The 19,825-nt window shown below is 31.5% G+C and overlaps 1 long non-coding RNA gene across 7 annotated transcripts; it reads left to right on the forward strand.

The window, feature by feature from the left end:
- The first annotated feature begins 1,437 nt into the window (after nucleotides 1-1,437).
- Nucleotides 1,438-12,926, forward strand: LOC143056652 (uncharacterized). 7 transcript variants are annotated; one of them, XR_012972443.1, is made up of 5 exons: nucleotides 1,438-1,452; nucleotides 10,221-10,245; nucleotides 10,717-10,797; nucleotides 12,281-12,453; nucleotides 12,857-12,926. It is a non-coding gene; the product is annotated as an uncharacterized LOC143056652 (long non-coding RNA). The 7 variants fall into 7 exon arrangements; XR_012972444.1 differs by lacking the exon at nucleotides 1,438-1,452 and adding an exon at nucleotides 9,414-9,428; XR_012972445.1 differs by lacking the exon at nucleotides 1,438-1,452 and adding an exon at nucleotides 9,498-9,512.
- Nucleotides 12,927-19,825: the final 6,899 nt, after the last annotated feature.

The raw sequence follows: 19,825 nt of genomic DNA on the forward strand, positions 1-19,825 counted from the left end.
ATAATGATAATAATTATTGCAGAGCAATATAATATTTCCCACAGAAAGGAATCAAAAGTTAGCGTGCAATAAATTCCAATATTGCACTAGTGCAATAAATCTTCAAAAATTCATGACGTCATCAACAACAAAATCTTAGTTTAAACCAATTTTAATTTTAAATATTATATTGCTATACAATAAAAGGATTATTGCATTAATATTGGGGAATATTGTCCCTCTTAGAGTATATATTGCACTTGCAAGCTCATGCAATATAAAATTCTGCTCGGGACAATATTCCCCAATATTCATGCAATAACCCTATATAATAATAATAATAATAATAATAATAATAATAATAATAATAATAATAATAATAATAATAATAATAATAATAATAATAATAATAATAATAATAATAATAATAATAATAATAATAATAAAAATAATAATAATAATAATAATAATAATAATAATAATAATAATAATAATAATAATAATAATAATAATAATAATAATAATAATAATAATAATAATAATAATAATAGTAATAATAATAATAATAATAATAATAATAATAATAATAATAATAATAATAATAATAATCATCATCATAAAAAACATAATACTAATTATAATTTGTATTTTTCAGGCTAATAGAGATCAGATGGTCTATGGCACCAGAAACTGGATCTTTCATAATTTAATAATAGAAGCTGAACTTAATAGATTTATCGTTGATCTATCTATTTGTTTTTATTTCATCTTAGTGATACCTTTTTGTCTTAATATTCTAGTGGCCATATGTTCCTTGAAAGAAAATATTGTTAAATGATTTACTGCAACTCATATGTGACCAGCCACGACATATCCAGGCTTAGGAGGGTACATTGTCTAAAATATGATTTTTGTATATTTATCTAGAATAGTCCGAAACAAAACTCTCTGTCATTTTATTATGACATATTTGTTGTAATAGCAATGAAACGAGTCATTTCTAATACCGGTATGAAAATGAGACTGTTTTATGACGACTTTTATTTATTGAAGGCACTAATTTATAAAACACAAAATTATTGTATTAATTGGCTTTTAGTGATGTTCAATAGCGTATTTGAATAAAATTTCAAAGACTTAAATTTACTCCAATGCAAACAATTTTTAGCTCTATTTTAGAACATGTAATTTAAACTTGTTGAAATGAAGTTAGTTTAAAATTTGTCAAAGTAAGCATTAAGAATTCCTTTTTTTAATTTAGATTTATTATGCATGTCTCTATACATAGTATGCGACGCGTAACAGTTTATAAGTAGGTGTTAGATAAATGCATTTGATACGGTGCATTAATTATGGATATATTCAGACTTCATTTATGAAAGGAAATCTATAGAGCAGAAATTTGAGGCCAAAGATGCTAAAATTGTTTATAACATTAAACATTTCAGCATCGACGGTAAATGAATCTGTAAGGTATTTATCTTCTCATTTTAATTATTTTGATTTGGAAATTTTATTTGTATCAATTTAAAATGTAGATTCAAATATTTTTCACCTCAAACGATAAAGTAAAACTTCTTCAAACTTATATATGATGTACAGTTCGGCGTCCGCAAAAAAGAAGCGAAGGAAAGTGTTTATCTCTTCTTCACAAATACGTATTTCATTGAATCTCGAATCACGTGATGACGGAGATAGTTGGATATGACAAATTTTACCACACTCGTGAGGTCATACGTTATGAAGTAGTGTATATCGTTTAACGTTGTTGTTTACGAAACTCCAGAAGATTCGACTATTTACAGATAAAAGTTACCTGTGTACCAATATCATGAATATACATGACTAATGACCAGGCAAAATGTAATTACTAAAATAGAGAGGACAAATCCGATACTCTACGGGATTAAAGAACATTTACTAGGTTTGGATTGTCCTAACCAATCCATAAACTTTGATCATTCACGTCTCGTAATATCTTCAAATCAGGTAGCAAGAAAAATTCACGCACTGACTGTCCATCCTTCAATTCTTAATATCGACTCCTAGGAGTCGATAATTAGCCCATACCAGACCGTATTGTCAAGAATTTCAATAACGGCCGGGAAACAGACTACATTTTTTAAGAGACAGATGCTTCGTTTGTAGGCTCAAACATAAGTTTATTTATATATTGACACATTTAAGTATCTATTAGAAATAGCTTCGTTGTATATATAATGAAATTTGATGCGACTTTTGTACGTAAAGGCAACATTAGTATATCGCTGTTCAAAAGTCATAAATCGATTGAGAGAAAAAAAATGGGTTAAAAACTAAATGAGGGAAACACATCAAGTGAAAAAGGAAAATAACAAAACAACAGAACACAGCAAATTCATAGAAACGAACTAGTCCTCGAGGGTACCACCAGCTCAGTAGCCAGTACTTTTTTTTACAGGAATGAAAATACGGATTTTTTTTGTTATTAAAATTTGCTGTTACAAAATGTTAGAAATTATTATAAATAAAGGAATGTATCTCCCTCATGCAAAACTTTGCTTCTTTTCACGGATTTGGCTTTACTTTTTGATCCTTTTGGAATATAGCTCTTCATCTTTTATATAAGCTTTGGATTTCAAATATTTTGGCCTCGAGCATCACTGAAGAGACATGTATTGTCGAAATGCGCATCTTGTGCTAAGAAAATTGGTACCGTTAATGTTATTAGATAACAACTGCAACATTCCTGACTTGGTACAGGACAACTTAAGAAAAAAAAATAGTGGTTTGAACCTGCTTTTGTGGCTAGCCAAACCTCTACACTTTATGGCAATGTTAAATATACCACTAAAATGACAACAATAGTACATGACGGAAACAGAGTACAAATAAATTCAATAACACCAAAGACAGAGAAATACAAAAATAAACAATATGATAGTACATTTCGACATGTTAACCTCAGAATAACAACTAAAATGATTTAGACAGTACACAAAAACAGCATAATAGAATAACGAAGTGTGTATTTGTAACACGAATGGATCAACGCCAGAAAAAGTAACGTCACTGGTATATTAATAAACAAATGGACATAAATCCCCGGCATGAATCAAGATAAGTTTTCTATTATGTTATTTGATGTATTTGAAAACAATTATAACCATACTAAAATTGAATTGTGTTAGTCATAGTGTTACTTGGCGGCCTTTCTTCCAATTCAAACTGTGTTAAACAAACTAAATCCTGTGCACATAGTTGCTGAAACTAAAATCATACCACTGGGTGATTAAATATCATACACGTTAGAGATGTAGCTAGCTATAAAACCAGGTTTAGTTCATCCTTTTCTACATAAAAAATGCATGTACCGAGTGCGGACAATGACAGTTGTTATCCATTCGTTTGATGTGTTTCAGCCATTTATTTTGACATTTGATTAGGGACTTTCTGTTTTTTTAATTTTCATCGGGGTTCAGTATTTTTGTGATTTTACTGTTTCTATAATTGGTTGTTTTTCATTCACTTGTATATAACACAACATATACAAAACACTTAATATTTTTTTTTTAAATATTTCTTGTTGGTTTGTGATGATTTTATTAACTTCCTGTGGTATATGGATTCTTTTTGGATGGTGCATCCTTTGTTTGTTAGGAATAGCGTTTCTGTTGTTGTTCCCTCTTTTGGGTTGTTACATCATATAGTGTTTCACTAATTCCTGTTTAAACTTGCTGTACGAAGTGGGTTCTCTCCATTGTTAAAGACCGGATGATGACTGGTTATCATTGACATCTTTGTTCTTTGTTTTGTTTTGTTTTTGTTTTTTTTTCTCTCTCGGAAATTTGTCACATTGTCAATCAAAACACCGGGCATCTCCATATACTTATAAAGAGGGACGATGTATTTAATATACTAGTACATTCAAAAACGTTAGTAAGGACAAACCTTTTCATCAAAGATACTAGATGTATGTAAAGGAGATAATCAAAGTATTATTAACATACACTATAACAATATATCATTTTACCAGACCACGCTTTGCGGAAGTAGTCAAGAAGACAATATTATGTTTTTCAGGGGTTGACAGGATACACGTGATCGTTGTTAGTTTCAACTTCAATATTATTATGCAAGCAGATGTAATAAACAATGATTTCATACATTATTTTTTTTTTTTGGTTTACACTCTATATAGGGCTTTATTTATGATCTTATTCCAGAGTGCACAATTCTTATTCTACATATTTCACCTTTATCAAAATTAGGAAATCTGTTTGGTCGTCCCATTTTGTTGTAGGGATGTTTAGATTAAGTGTCGAGTTAATATGTATATTATTTTGTGTTGTCTGCGAGAAACAAATCATTTTTCTGATCTAGTAACTAAATTCAAAACCAATATAGATAATGTTAACATATATATTTTATTGAACTGTGTAAATTAATCGGAATGCGAATGACAACATGCACCTACAATTCTTTTGTGTGTTTCCCCTGAGACTACTATATGTGTTATAGTAGTCTCAGGTTTCCCGTTTCGGTAACACATGACATTTGCGCGGGAACTTCTTACATAAACATCGTGAAATGTACTGTAACAGTTTAATATTGATTTTTGGAGGTAATGTGATATTATTTATTATTCAATAGTACATAATTTTACGTCAGGTTTGTACACATTAAGTCTCTGGTCAGTGGCCGATCTAGAGGAGGGGGGATTCCGGAGGTTGTACCTCCCTTTTTTGTTGCGATCAATTCATTTGCCATGGATAGGGATATCAGTTGGAACTGACCCTTTATCCTGGGTAAGGATCCCCTTTTAAAAATGGCTGGATCTGTCTCAGCTAGTCAAGTCAGAACCGAAACACATCAGTGGCAGATCTAGCCATTTTGAAAGGGGGGTCCAACCATGTCCCCATTCAAATGCATTGATCACCCCACAAAAGGGGCGATTCCAACCGGGAACCCTCCTGCTGGATCCGCCACTGCACACTACTCGGACCTATGTTATTTAGTGAGTGATGCGAAAAAAACTCAATTTACATTAGGTCCCCCTTTTTGAAAAATTACTAAATCCGCCTCTGCTTATCCTGGGTGAGGTCCCCCTTTTAAAAAATGGTTGGATTTGTCTCAGTTACTCTAATCTAAATTGAAACACATCAGGGGCGGATCCAGCCATTTTGTGAAAAGGGGGGGGGTCCAACCATGTGCCCATTCAAATGCATTGATCACTCCAAAAAAGGGGCGGTTCCAACTGGAAACCCTCCCCTGGATCAGCCACTGCACATTACTTGGACCTATGTTAGTTCATTACATGAAATTACTTCAGTGATGCGAAAACAACTCGATTTACTAATAAACTTCCTTATTAAAGAAACTTTATATAAAAGTAAACATGTTCATTATATTTTGCTGTGTGAAATTGCTTATGCGGGAAAGACCCATTACAACCCGACCATAGAGGAGACAACAGCTGAAGGCCACCAATGGGTTTTCAATGCAGCGAGAAGCTCCCACACCCGGAGTCGTCACAAAAAACCCGTTCTAGAAATAATTTGTGAATGAAATTGGTAAATACAGTTATTCTTGATCTTCATACAATTTAAGGGCATTTCCAAATAGTCCTAAATATAATGCTTTATGCATCTGAAAAGGGTTGAAAATAACCCTGAAAAATCATCGTTTTTCCTCTAGCATAGTTTGTACGTGCAGTATAGGTGTATTTTAAAGGCACAACAGTGAAGCCGCTGTATAATACTTCAATCGAACCGATTTACTTTTTGAAGTTTGATTACTATACTATATATAAAAATATTAATTTTCGCAAACCATTTAGGTCACGGAAATTCCAAAATATGGCATCAGTAAGGAGAGTTGTACAAATAATTTCAATACACAGAACCCCCATGATTATTCATCTTTAACTAAAAGTATTCATCATTTTCTATTTTATATGTACTAACAATATTCCATTTTTCTATAATTTGGTTTAAAATGTGCAAAAATCTGAGTTAGAATAGGTCGAATGCCCCAAATAAACATTCCCTGATTGGTTGAAGCACTGTGGTGCCGATGTAAAGCATAGCAAGCCTCGATATAAAGCACACGCTTCACAGAAATAATTAAGGAGAGTTTTACAAATAATGTTAATACACAGACCCTCAATCCAATTTATGTATTGCTAAAAATAATCAAGTGTTCATCATTTTCTGTTTTGATTCTGTTAACAACATTCTATTTTTTCTATAATTCCATTTGAAATGTGTGAAACCCCGCAATGAAAATAGGTGGCCTCAATGATGTAAAAGCAACCCAAAAAATTTCCGTTAATATGTTAACATCTTGAACTTCGACCCTCTGTTCAAAGGGTTAATAAACCGATTCACAAATAGAGATATCCTTTCGCTCAAGTGAAGTATACAGGCAACTTCGTTAACAGAAAAATATACACACTTTATCAGTAATATATTGTCATGCTTCTGCATATCCAGGCTTTTTTGTATGCTGAACTTCAGTCAAATTCAATTCTATACAAACTTTCATAGGCGGATCCAGGGTTGGGAAAAATTTGGTTGATTATATAGGAAATCACTGAAGCATGACTGTAAAGATACCTTAAAATACCAACAACTCTGACTGAGTACACAATTTGATTCATTTTAGCTCATTAGCTGGGCTCACTCCCTAAAAATATTCATTGCGGCTCACTGGCAAATATCTTACGATACTCATGTGTAGAAAAATTGATAATCTATACATGTGTGTGAGGAGTAGTTAGCTTAAATATAGCTGAATTTGGAAAATTTGAAAATGACTTGGGGAATGAAGATGTAGTAAATACCGAATATCAGTTTTGGTCTTATATATGTAGTACTTTAAAATTTTAGTCTTACATAAAATTGAGAATGGAAATGGGGAATGTGTCAAAGAGACAACAACCCGACCAAATAAAAAACAACAGCAGAGGGTCACCAACAGGTCTTCAATGTAGCGAGAAATTCCCGCACCCAAAGGCGTCCTTCAGCTGGCCCCTAAACAAATATATACTAGTCCAGTGATAATGAACGCCATACTAATTTCCAAATTGTACACAAGAAACTAAAATTAAAATAATACAAGACTAACAAAGGCAAGAGGCTCCTGACTTGGGACAGGCGCAAAAATGCGGCGGGGTTAAACATGTTTGTGAGATCTCAACCCTCCACCTATACTTCTAACCTATGTAGAAAAGTAAACGCATAACAATACGCACATTAAAATTCAGTTCAAGAGTTACATGTATATATGTGTACAAATATATATCACTGTTTCAGTGCATCAGACAGGCAATGGTGAATAGACACTGAAAAGTCTTGGATAACATTTTATATAGTTTTGAATGTTTCTTCATCAGTTGACTTGAATTAGGTGGAGCCAGGAGGTGTGTTCTTATTTCCAACAGAGGAGCGCTCAACCTATATCAATTTGTGCATGAAGCAAATTGATAGTTGCTAGATACTGAATGATTATACCAAATGAAAGTTTTAACCTGTGCATACTTAAAATACGATAAAAAAAAACATGTCTTTTTCAGGACTTCTGATCCAACCATGTAGTATGGCATTTTATTGAGATATGGTTTTGGTCAATGGATGTTCATGAAGAACCTGCAGTACAAATTATATCACTGGATTTAGCTCTTTGTCTAAGTGTATTATTAAAGTACTTTGCTTTGAGCTCAGTTCATTGTTATGCAATTCATTCTTTGTGAAATAAAGATTTGACAGACAACTCTCGTGTACAAGGATTTGTCAAAGTAGTATCACCTCTTTCTTCAATGTAAGTAATAGGGAGATAAAAAGCATATATCGATTTGAACCAAACATTATACAAATGTATGTCCTTTGACCAAATTTTATAAAAAGAACAAATTTACCCGACAATGCTACTCCCGCTACAAGCAATATGATGCTAGGTTGTTTTAATACATCTGTACTGCCTACTGATGACTTGGTCCTGAGTGTAAATGGTCATTGGATTATGTTTAAAAAAAATATAAGGCCTATCTGGCCTAATTGATTTCTAAAACTTTTTTTTCATTGTACATGTTCAACATTTTTCATTCAATTGTTTATTTCTAATAAATTTGTGTGAATTAACATTGTAACAGTAAATGTTAATTACTACACTTTCATACCACAACAAATACTGTATTTGTGGTACATGTATCCCTTATATTTGTATCTATATAACAAACAAAAATGAAAAGAGAATAATTTTGCAATACCTTTTGAATACTATAACTTTTTAGATATTTAGACATATTAGGACTAATTAAGTAGATGTTGATAATATCCACTTGACATGCTTGAAATTCTATTAGATCACTTTTGGAGCAGTTTTGAGTCTTTGAAGCATGCTCAAAAAAGTTCTTTTGGTGAAATCATTTTCATATTTGTCAATTTTTTTTGGCTTCGACCAGCTTTGGAGGAAATATTATCAAAGAATTGATAAAAATCAGCACAGAAGTTTACTTCCTATCTCATCTAGCCCCTAGCATCTTGTCAGGCATTGTCATTGCTAAAAACCAATAAGTGTATTCTAATCTGAGGAACATTTCGACCTTTTAACAATTTTTTTTACTAATGATACTGACGATCCTCCACAAAGTAATATAAATAGAATCATACAAATAGTAAGCAAATACATATAAAAAAAAAGATGTGGTATGATTGCCAATGAGATAACTCTCCACAAGAGACCAAAATGACACAGAAATTAACAACTACAGGTCACCGTAAGGCCATCAACAATGAGCAAAGCCAATTTCGCATAATCATCTATAAAAGGCCCTGAAATGACAATGTAAAACAATTTAAACAGGAAGACTAACAGCCTTATTTATGTACAAAAAATAAATGAAAACGAATATGTAACACATAAACAAACGACAACCACTGAATTACAGGCTCCTTATATCATGTTCTCAAATCTAGATATCATCTCCCATTTAGAAAAAAAAACACATGAAAATATGAACCTAGAAAAATGTATTATGTGTTGCTCTCCTAGCTACAAAATGTATCCAAAATCAAAGATGTGGAATATATTCTATCATAATCATTTAGTAACTAATGCAATTAATGTCTCTTCCATGCCCGTCTTGAACATAAAAACTAAATAATAAATAAACAACACTCCTAATGCTCAGATTGTTTGTCATCGTGCAACACAACTAATCACACCATATAGGAAAAACATAGAACTCCTTTTGTCATAAGACACTGTCAAACATCCAAATATACTATCCACACTCATATGTGTCCACACTTGTTTGTTTAAGAATAAAAATCGGTCAAAGTCTAGTATAGCATTATATGCGATATGGATTTTGTTCAAGATGTAGACCGTATGGACCGTACCGTATGGTAACAAATATTTCTGATATGTTTATCATTTGATCGTCTAGACTTGTATTGTTTGTTTGGGTGAGTCATTATCCTTTTAGAAAATGTAATTTAAATTGCACTGAAATTTGTTATGTTATCGGCTGGACTATCATATTAATTACGGTAATTATGTCTCTTTCAAACATAAAATGTACAGCGTAATTGTTCATATATGTGACCAGCCACGACATATCCAGGCTTATGGAGGTAGAACGTCAATGTGAGACAAACGCCGTTAACTTTATGACTAGCCATTTCCAGGCTTAGGAGGGTACATTGTCTAAAATATGATTTTTGTATATTTATCTAGAATAGTCCGAAACAAAACTCTCTGTCATTTTATTATGACATATTTGTTGTAATAGCAATGAAACGAGTCATTTCTAATACCGGTATGAAAATGAGACTGTTTTATGACGACTTTTATTTATTGAAGGCACTAATTTATAAAACACAAAATTATTGTATTAATTGGCTTTTAGTGATGTTCAATAGCGTATTTGAATAAAATTTCAAAGACTTAAATTTACTCCAATGCAAACAATTCTTAGCTCTATTTTAGAACATGTAATTTAAACTTGTTGAAATGAAGTTAGTTTAAAATTTGTCAAAGTAAGCATTAAGAATTCCTTTTTTAATTTAGATTTATTATGCATGTCTCTATACATAGTATGCGACGCGTAACAGTTTATAAGTAGGTGTTATCTTAAATGCATTTGATACGGTGCATTAGTTATGGATATATTCAGACTTCATTTATGAAAGGAAATCTATAGAGCAGAAATTTGAGACCAAAGACGCTAAACTTGTTTATAACATTAAACATTTCAGCATCGACGGTAAAGGAATCTGTAAGGTATTTATCTTCTCATTTTAATTATTTTGATTTGGAAATTTTTTTTGTATCAATTTAAAATGTAGATTCAAATATTTTTCACCTCAAACGATAAAGTAAAACTTCTTCAAACTTATATATGATGTACAGTTCGGCGTCCGCAAAAAAGAAGCGAAGGAAAGTGTTTATCTCTTCTTCACAAATACGTATTTCATTGAATCTCGATATTCATCATGTTTATAATTTTTCTAACAATGACGTTCTACCTCCATAAGCCTGCAAATGTCATGGTGGGTCACATATAAGGCTTTGTTAGGAACAGATGCTGCATTAATTACGATGATGCAGTTCTAATGATCTTATTAATTAAAACTCGCGAGTTCAGATCATTTTTGATTGCAAACACTTTGAAAGCTTGTTAATCAATTTATGCAGAAAAGAATAATTTCAAATTTCAAACAAAAGCATAATAAGTTCTTTTTTAATTTCTAGCAAAGTATATAAACGAAGTATATTAGTTTGCCTTACCACACATACTTCGACGGAGAAAATTGAAGGAACTGTCTTTAGTTTGTAAGTGTTTGTTGATTTTTATATTATTTTTACAAGGCTTTAAACAGATCTGCAATACTTCAACAACTTAGCAAGATTATGATAAATGTCGTATATTGTTTCTGATATTTTTGTTTACTAGCTTAACAAAACTTTGAATATTTGTAATACTAAGGTTTTTCTATCTCAGGATTAGATTACATCAGCTGTATTTTGAAACACCTTAGGATGTTTTTTTGTTTCTTGGGGATCTCCAATTTCGTACTTTATTTGGCGTTTTTAACTGTTTTGTATTCGAGCGTTACTGATGAATCTTTTGTAGAAGAAACGCTGTCGTAGGATTATAATTAAATTTTCTTTATTGATGTTTGATAAAAATGGAGACATTTTATATTTGAGATCCAAATTTAATGGTTTATCTCCCTATACATTTCTACATTCTACGGGCTTTTGTCAAAACTATACTAGTTTGACATTGGACGTTCAGTGAAAAATAATTATGTTGCGTTTTATTTTCAAATGTCATTACTATAAAACATTTGCTATCAAAATTATCCTAGTACTATGCATTAGAATTATCTAAACTCAATCGTTGAGTCAATTCAGCCAATCAAGCACTGTTTTTGTTCTTTGGTCGGATTGGTTTCTCTTTGACACATTTCATTCTAAATTATATTACAGAATTTGGAATAACTCAGAATTAAACAAAACCATGGTATATCTTTAATATAAAATTTGGAAATGATGGGTTGAATAACATTGTGTATTGTTGTGTTTTATACCATAAAAATTTACTTAATTCGTTCTGTTTTTATTCAAAAACAAATGAATGAAAAATTGCAACATATCTTTTTTCTTAACCTTAGATAAGGATATTGCACTTTTAAAATATACAATTTTATTATATTAGAAAAATAGATTTTACATCACTATAACATTCACACGATTCATTCAATACAGGAAGTTTTGTATTAATAAAGTTCTATCAGAATGCGGTTTTTTTTATATAATTTTCCTACAGAATATATTCGGAAATTCTAACGCAGGAAAATCTTATTCTACATTATTATATGTCATCTAGGTGAGCAAATCCTCTACAAGATGAAAATAGGCAAGATTCTGTGTGCCATGTTCATGGTGCTAATATCAGTTTTAGCAGTAACAGCTAGTGGAATGCCACCTCGAGGTCGACTTGAATTTAGCATATTAAAACGAATTTCTACACTAAAAACAGAAAATTCCAAAAATGTTATTTGGTTTCTGGTTGAGAACAGAATCATTTGATAAGGGACATTCCGTTTTGATTTTGCCCAAGAGTTTAGTATTTTTGTGATTTTACTTTTTTTTTTAAATATGTTAAATTGTAATTTTAAATACAGCACATTTTGCTTTCCAAACTATTATTTAATGTTCAAAGTCTTTCGTATATGATGATGAAGCTAGGTTATATATTCGGAAATCCAATGCAAGAAAATCTTATCCTACATTATTATATGTCATTTAGGTGAGCAAATCCTCTGCAAGATGAAAATATTCAATATTTTGTGTGCGATGTTCATAGTGCTACTATCAGTTTTAGCAGGAACAGATAGTCAAGGTCGACGAGGACCACCATCAGGACGTCTTGAATTTAACAGATTAAAACGAGATGCTAATGCCAACACTCTAGATAGAATGGTAAGGTTTCTGGTAATTACGTAACGAAAAATTATTCCTTATATTGAGTTTTAAAATAACAACAACTACTACTACTACTACTACATTTACTACTATTACTACTACTACTACTACTACTACTACTACTACTACTACATGTACTACTATTACTACTACTACTTTTACTACAACAACAACATAATGATAATAATAATAATAATAATAATAATAATAATAATAATGATAATAATAATAATAATAATAATAATAATAATAATAATAATAATAATAATAATAATAATAATAATAATAATAATAATAATAATAATAATAATAATAATAATAAAAATTATAATAATAAATGATAAAATAATAATGATAATAATAACAACATAATCAATAATAATCGTATTTTTTTTTTCAGGTAAAAAGAGATTAGTTGGTCTGTGGCACAACAAACTGGATCATCATTAAATAAAAGAAGTTGAACTTAATTTTATTGATCGTTGATCTATATATTTTTTTTGTTCTTTCATCTTAACATACTATTGGCCATATGTTCCTTGAAAAAAATGGCTTTAAATTGATTTGCTGCAACTCATAAAAGTATCAAACAAGAAGGGGTGCCACATGTGGAGCAGGATTTGCTCGGCCTTACGGAGCACCTGAGATTAACCCCAGTTCTAGGTGAGGTGCCTGTTGCTTTGTATTTAGATTTCTTTGTTTTGTTTTGTTTTTTGTAATGTTGTTTTTCTGTTTGTCTGTTGGTCTATTTCTTTTGTAGCCATTGCGTTGTCAGTTGATTTTCGACTTATAAGTAATTATAAAGGAGAAATCCATCACATATAACATCTGCAGTGGCCGCTGCTCTGTTGGAATATCTACAAAGACAAAAACAGTAACAGTCATAATACAAATAAATGAATATATGTATATATATAGAACTCGGAGGTGCGATGAGTAGGCTGAAGTGCGATGGTAACGCTGAAGTGCGATCATCTACGCCAAAATGAGATGGTCCCGACGCTGATGCGTTATAATCTATTTGACGCATGGTTGTCATTCTAAAGTCAACAGAAGTCAAATGATAATAAAACGTAGATTTAATAATTGTTAGTACGTGGTATCTATAAGTTTATCTCCATTATGCATGGTCTATGGATGTCCTTACAATTGGATACTAAATGAGAGCTCGTCCTTTTGATTTTCGTCATGTGGGAATAATTCTGCATTAGCATTTTATCTGTAATACGTTGTTTCATTCGTAAACTCCTTGAAGAGATGTCTGTAATGCTGTAAAAAATCGTGAATTTGTCGTCTGTCTATTTATCATTCTACATAAGAACTTCATCACGGATACAGTGAGAATATCATTTCAGGATTCGCACTTTACATACACTGAGGTTTCTAACACAGAATAACTGTTGTCAAAGAACATAGAATTGATTATATGATTTGAATTTATATTGATTTTTTTTTTTGCTTTTGTGCAATATACTCTGCTGTTGCAAATTGATCCCCCAATAAAATACGCTATGCTTTAGCGAATTGATCCCCCTCAAAAAAGAATATTAAGAAAAATTACCCCCTTTTTTGTTTCCTGCACTATTCTGTTGCGAATTTCTTCGGGAGGCTTCTGATATGAGCCGTGGTATTAAATTATTGCTTGCGTATTTCCGTATATGATAAATCACATTTATATATATATATATGCTATGGTTAGATGTTGATGTTGATAAAGTTATCCATATCGATGTTTCTAATTCATTTTAGCATATACAGTAGTGTTACTGCCAGAAATTACCTTTAAATTGTAGCCAACAAAAGACACTAATCAATAATAAAATTTAACAATATTTATTATAAAAAAAAATTACAAGAAGTACAAAATGTATAACACAAATATTACTGTCACCTTAACTGTCAAAATATGAGTCCAATCTTTTATTTTTATCTGTATCCGGATCTCTTTTGGAATCCAATCTGAATATTACGTTCACTACTACGGTCACAATCCAGTATGATAAAATTGAGAATGGAAATGGGGAATGTGCCAAAGAGACAACAACCCGACCATGGAAAAAAAAAACAACAGCAGAAGGTCACCAACAGGTCTTCAATGTAGCGAAAAAATCCCGTACCCGGAGGCGTCCTTCAGCTGGCCCCTAAACAAATATATACTAGTTCAGTGATAATGAACGCCATACTAATTTCCAAATTGTACACAAGAAACTAAAATTAAAATAATACAAGACTAACAAAGGCCAGAGGCTCCTGACTTGGGACAGGCGCAAAAATGCGGCGGGGTTAAACATGTTTGTGAGATCTCAACCCTCCCCCTATACATCTAGCCAATGTAGAAAAGTAAAGGCATAACAATACGCAAATTAAAATTCAGTTCAAGAGAAGTCCGAGTCTGATGTCAGAAGATGTAAACGATGTTGTTTGTAGAATAAAAGTGTCAATCCAAATGCTATGAATGTTAATGTCTAAGTCTAAGTGTAAGTATTTAACTTTAGTGTCTGTATATATATAGTTGTCACGGAAAATTCTAGAACATTCTAGAATGGAACGTCCTAAAAAGTTACAACGGAAGTTTCTAGTAAAATGTAGAAGTTTATATAACGCATATTTTATTAGAATCATTCTGGGATCATTGTGTAAGTCAAATGGAAAGTTCCAACAATCATTCTGTGATTGTTTCAGTGATTTCTAAACTGCACAGTTCAAAGATTATTCTGTTAACAACTATCAGGCCACCCAACACCTATCAGGCCACCCAACACAAATCAGGCCAATATAAATAAATACAAGAATTACAATATCATAACAGTAGTCACAAATTGTTGTCAGTTATTTGTGAAAATAAAATATGTAAACCCTTACCAAAGCCACGAATATGCACAAAACATGTACAATTACCATTAATGTAATACAAGAGAGAGAAAAAAATCTTATGGTTCAAATGTTTTGTATATAGATTTTAATGTGAGGGTACCCAAATTGCACCTATATTGACAGTTTTTGTCACCTGTATTTATATGGAATATGATAGAGGATGTATATATCATATATAGGACTACGAACAGCGATAGTATTCCGAACCGCGTTGGTACTCCGAACCGCTATGGTCACGCTCAGGTGTAATGATTTTACACTGAAGTGCGTTTTTGATCTCGCTGAAGTGAGATGGTGTCATGATGACGCCATTTTGATGATATCTATGCCGAATTTCGATGGTGGTAACGCTGATGTGCTATGGTCTTCACAAACTATAGTTTGCAATGTTTTCATGTCGATGTAGATGTAAATTTGTATGATAAAAACCGTATCCCAGTTGACAAGAGGCTTATAAACTTTTTAAATTACGGAGAACGATACGGATTTGTTGATAGGGGAGATAATCTTCTGCAGCAAAGTTTCTTTTCATGATACACGTTAAAATATGTGCGGAATTACTAGGAGTCCAAACTATTTCAAATATTCATGTATATGAAGAAAGAAATTCATCATAATTTTTAATTTGCGACAGAGGCGCGTTTCTTCTACAGACTCATCAGTGACGCTCGAATCCAAAACAGTTAAAAGATGCCAAATAAAATACGAAATTGAATATCATCGATAACCAAAAATTTCTAAAAGTGTTTCCAAATACAGATTAGGTAATCTAATCCCTTAATATTTCAAATATTTAAAGTTTTGTTAAGCTAGTAAACAAAAAGATCAGAAACAATATAGTAGTTTTTAATAGTCTTACTAAGTTGTTGTAGCATTTCAGATCTAAAATACATTTTCTTTATAAGTTAAAGCCTGGTAAAAATAATTTAAAAAAAATGACAAACACTTACAAAATAATGACTTCTTTAAGATAGTTCCTTCAATTTCCTCTGACAAAGTATTTGTGGAGAAGGTAAACTACTTTTCTTTATTTATATTCTTTGTTGTTAAGTACACAAGTTCTGACGAAATTTTACGCTTTTGTTTGAATTTGCAATTATTCTATTTTGCATAAATTGATAAACAAGCTGCCAAAGTGTTTTCAATCAAAAATTATCTGAACTTGTAATGATTAAAAGCGTTAAAATTGTTTCATCGTAATAAATACATAATTGTTTTTCTAACAAAGCCTTATATATAAACAATTACGCTGCACATGTTATGTTTTGGTAGAGACCTACATAATTCAATCTTAATATAAAAGTCCAGCTGTGTCATTTCAATTTTAGATTACATTTTCTAAAAAAAAATTAATGACTCATACAAAATACTATACAAGTCTAGACTATCAAATGATAAAAATAATGATTAAAATATCAGCACATATTTGTTATCGTACGTCCCGAAATACTATATTAGACTTTGTACGATTTGAGTTTGAATTGACATTACTATAAGACGTGTCACGGTACTTTTCTATCCCAAATTCATTTGTTTGGTTTTGATGCTATATTGGTTATTCTCATCGGATTTTGTCTAATGCTTAGTCCGTTGCTGTGTGTGTTACATTTTAATGTTGTGTCGTTGATCTCCTCTAATATTTAATGCGTTTCCCTCAGTTTTAGTTTGTTACCCCGATTTTGTTTTTTGTCCATAGATTTATGAGCTTTGAACAGCGGTATACTGCTGTTGCCTTTATTTATCCTTAAAAAATAATACTTTGGTTTATTTCCTTTACATACATCTGGTATGTTGAGTGAAAAGTTGTGTCCGTTTTGATGTTTTTGAATACATCGACCATCTTGATGTTATGATTGACAATGTGACAACTACAATGTATCCGAAACAATAATGTGCCCATAGTACACAGATGCCCCCATCTGTACTATCATTGTCTATGTTCAATGGACCGTGACAATGGAAAAAATCTCTACTTGGCGGCAGAATTAGACAGATCATATCATAGAGAACATGTTTACAAAGTTGATTGGACTTCAACCTCATCAAAAACTACCATGACTATATGATGAAACAACCCCAAAAGAGAGAACATCAACAGTAACAAAATTCCTAACAAACAAAGGATGCACGATCCAAAAAGAAACCATAAGACAGAAAGACAATAAAATTAACACCAACCAACAAGAAAGACCAAACAAAGAATAAAAAGAATTGCATGTGTTGCAAAATACATCGATGACATCAAAATTGGCAAAATTAATTGACAAAACACATCAAAACGAATGACAACAACTGTCATATTCCTTGGTACAGGCATTTTCAAATAATTTATATGATTTGAATTTATATTCAATATACTCTACTGTTGCAAATTAATCTCCCCAAAAAAGAAATTCACTATCCTGTTGCTAATTGATCCCCCTCAAAATACACTATGCTGTAACGAATTGAACAACAACAACCCCCCCCCCCCCCCCCCCCCCAATATTTTTCAAACTCCCATTTCAATTTTGGCAAAAAAGAAAATGACATAATTACATAATCATGGCTACAATTAATAATTTTTAAACAGCATTTAAATAATTGCAACTTCAAAAGAATAAATTGACAGCTTAGGGTGCAATCAACAGTTTTTTACGTGACGTCATTCTGTAACAGGGCATGTAATAGTGGACCCATCATGCAGAAGTCAGATATTCATAGTTATATAGATATCTATACATCAATGGAAAGATAATTCTATGAACTTTCTGAATAAATAAAAAAAAAATCCAACATCTCTTGTTTAAACATGCAAATTGGTACAAGTTATCAGCTGGAAATTAGGCATTTTCCCCCTAAAAAACCTTAAAAACAGACCACCTTTGGACACACGGATCAGTAACCTGTGCATATATTTGAGATTTCTTATGATATGCATTTCGAAGAGCTTATCCGGCTGATTTAAGAAAATGTAGTTTCAGCCTACGTTCGCCTGCTCCGAAAGGAGCTATCTTACCTTGCAAATCAAAGTGCTTTTTGCAACAGGTGAAAATCAGCTGTTTATGGAGTTGCCTCCCATATAGTAGGAAGTCACAAAAACATTTTTTTTTTTAAATCTTGACAAAAGTGGCATTTTAATTGAACTTCAATATATGTTTTTCACATTGAACATAAAAAACAATCAACTTTTTCATTTAGTGGTATATAAATAGCAGGGAATTCCATCAGTATGTAAATCTCATTGGGGAAATACCCCTAGTTTTTAGTACGAAACTGTTTATAGCACCCTTAAGCAAAACCTTGTATGCGATATATAAAAAATTCTCAGCTTTTCTGAATCTGTACACTATACCGATTAAAATGATGTCTTACTTTAAGGATTGTGACCACAAATAGTGAAACTACAGCTCTTTTTTTATGTCGCGCGGTAGTGGCATATTGGCCAGTGGCAAACAGTTTAACTGGCAAATCCCAAACATTTTCTGTATCACATTTTCATCCGTTTTACAAAGAAAATAAATCATAAAATAGGGTTTCTTTTAAATAAATAGAATAAAAACTATGAAATAGGCATGAATAAAGTTACTTTAAATAGATTTTGTTCCTAGTACTATATGAACTAAGTTATAGCTGAGTAGAGAAAATATTGAAATAGTGTTTTTCTTAGGAATGGCATGTGTACCTTTTTGACTATAAAAAGTACCAAATATATATTATAATGAATAAAACTTTATGTAACACTGATCAGGAGTAAAGGTCAAAGTAGAAAAAATCTACACTTTTCATATGCAACTTTTGGTTCCAAATATATGAGAGATTGAATAAAAATATCATGACGTCGCAAAAAATTAAAAAACTTCAATATTCGCACAGAGTCTGGTTTTCTTATATCTGGTTGCTATGTACAAATCTGTAATATTTGCATTAAATATACCAAACTGATGCTTTTAAATTAATGTATACATGCCGTACAATATTTTTCAGAATTATTTTACTCCATTCGCAAACACATTTCTATGCTAAAACATCACTAATATTTTGTATTTGTCCCTTAAGGGTGCAATCAACAGTTTTTTACGTGACGTCATTCTGTAACAGGGCATGTAATAGTGGACCCATCATGCAGAAGTCAGATATTCATAGTTATATAGATATCTATACATCAATGGAAAGATAATTCTATGAACTTTCTGAATAAATAAAAAAAAAAATCCAACATCTCTTGTTTAAACATGCAAATTGGTACAAGTTATCAGCTGGAAATTAGGCATTTTCCCCCTAAAAAACCTTAAAAACAGACCACCTTTGGACACACGGATCAGTAACCTGTGCATATATTTGAGATTTCTTATGATATGCATTTCGAAGAGCTTATCCGGCTGATTTAAGAAAATGTAGTTTCAGCCTACGTTCGCCTGCTCCGAAAGGAGCTATCTTACCTTGCAAATCAAAGTGCTTTTTGCAACAGGTGAAAATCAGCTGTTTATGGAGTTGCCTCCCATATAGTAGGAAG

The sequence above is a fragment of the Mytilus galloprovincialis genome, chromosome 13, assembly GCF_965363235.1.
Source record: "Mytilus galloprovincialis chromosome 13, xbMytGall1.hap1.1, whole genome shotgun sequence".
Lineage (NCBI taxonomy): Eukaryota > Metazoa > Mollusca > Bivalvia > Mytilida > Mytilidae > Mytilus > Mytilus galloprovincialis.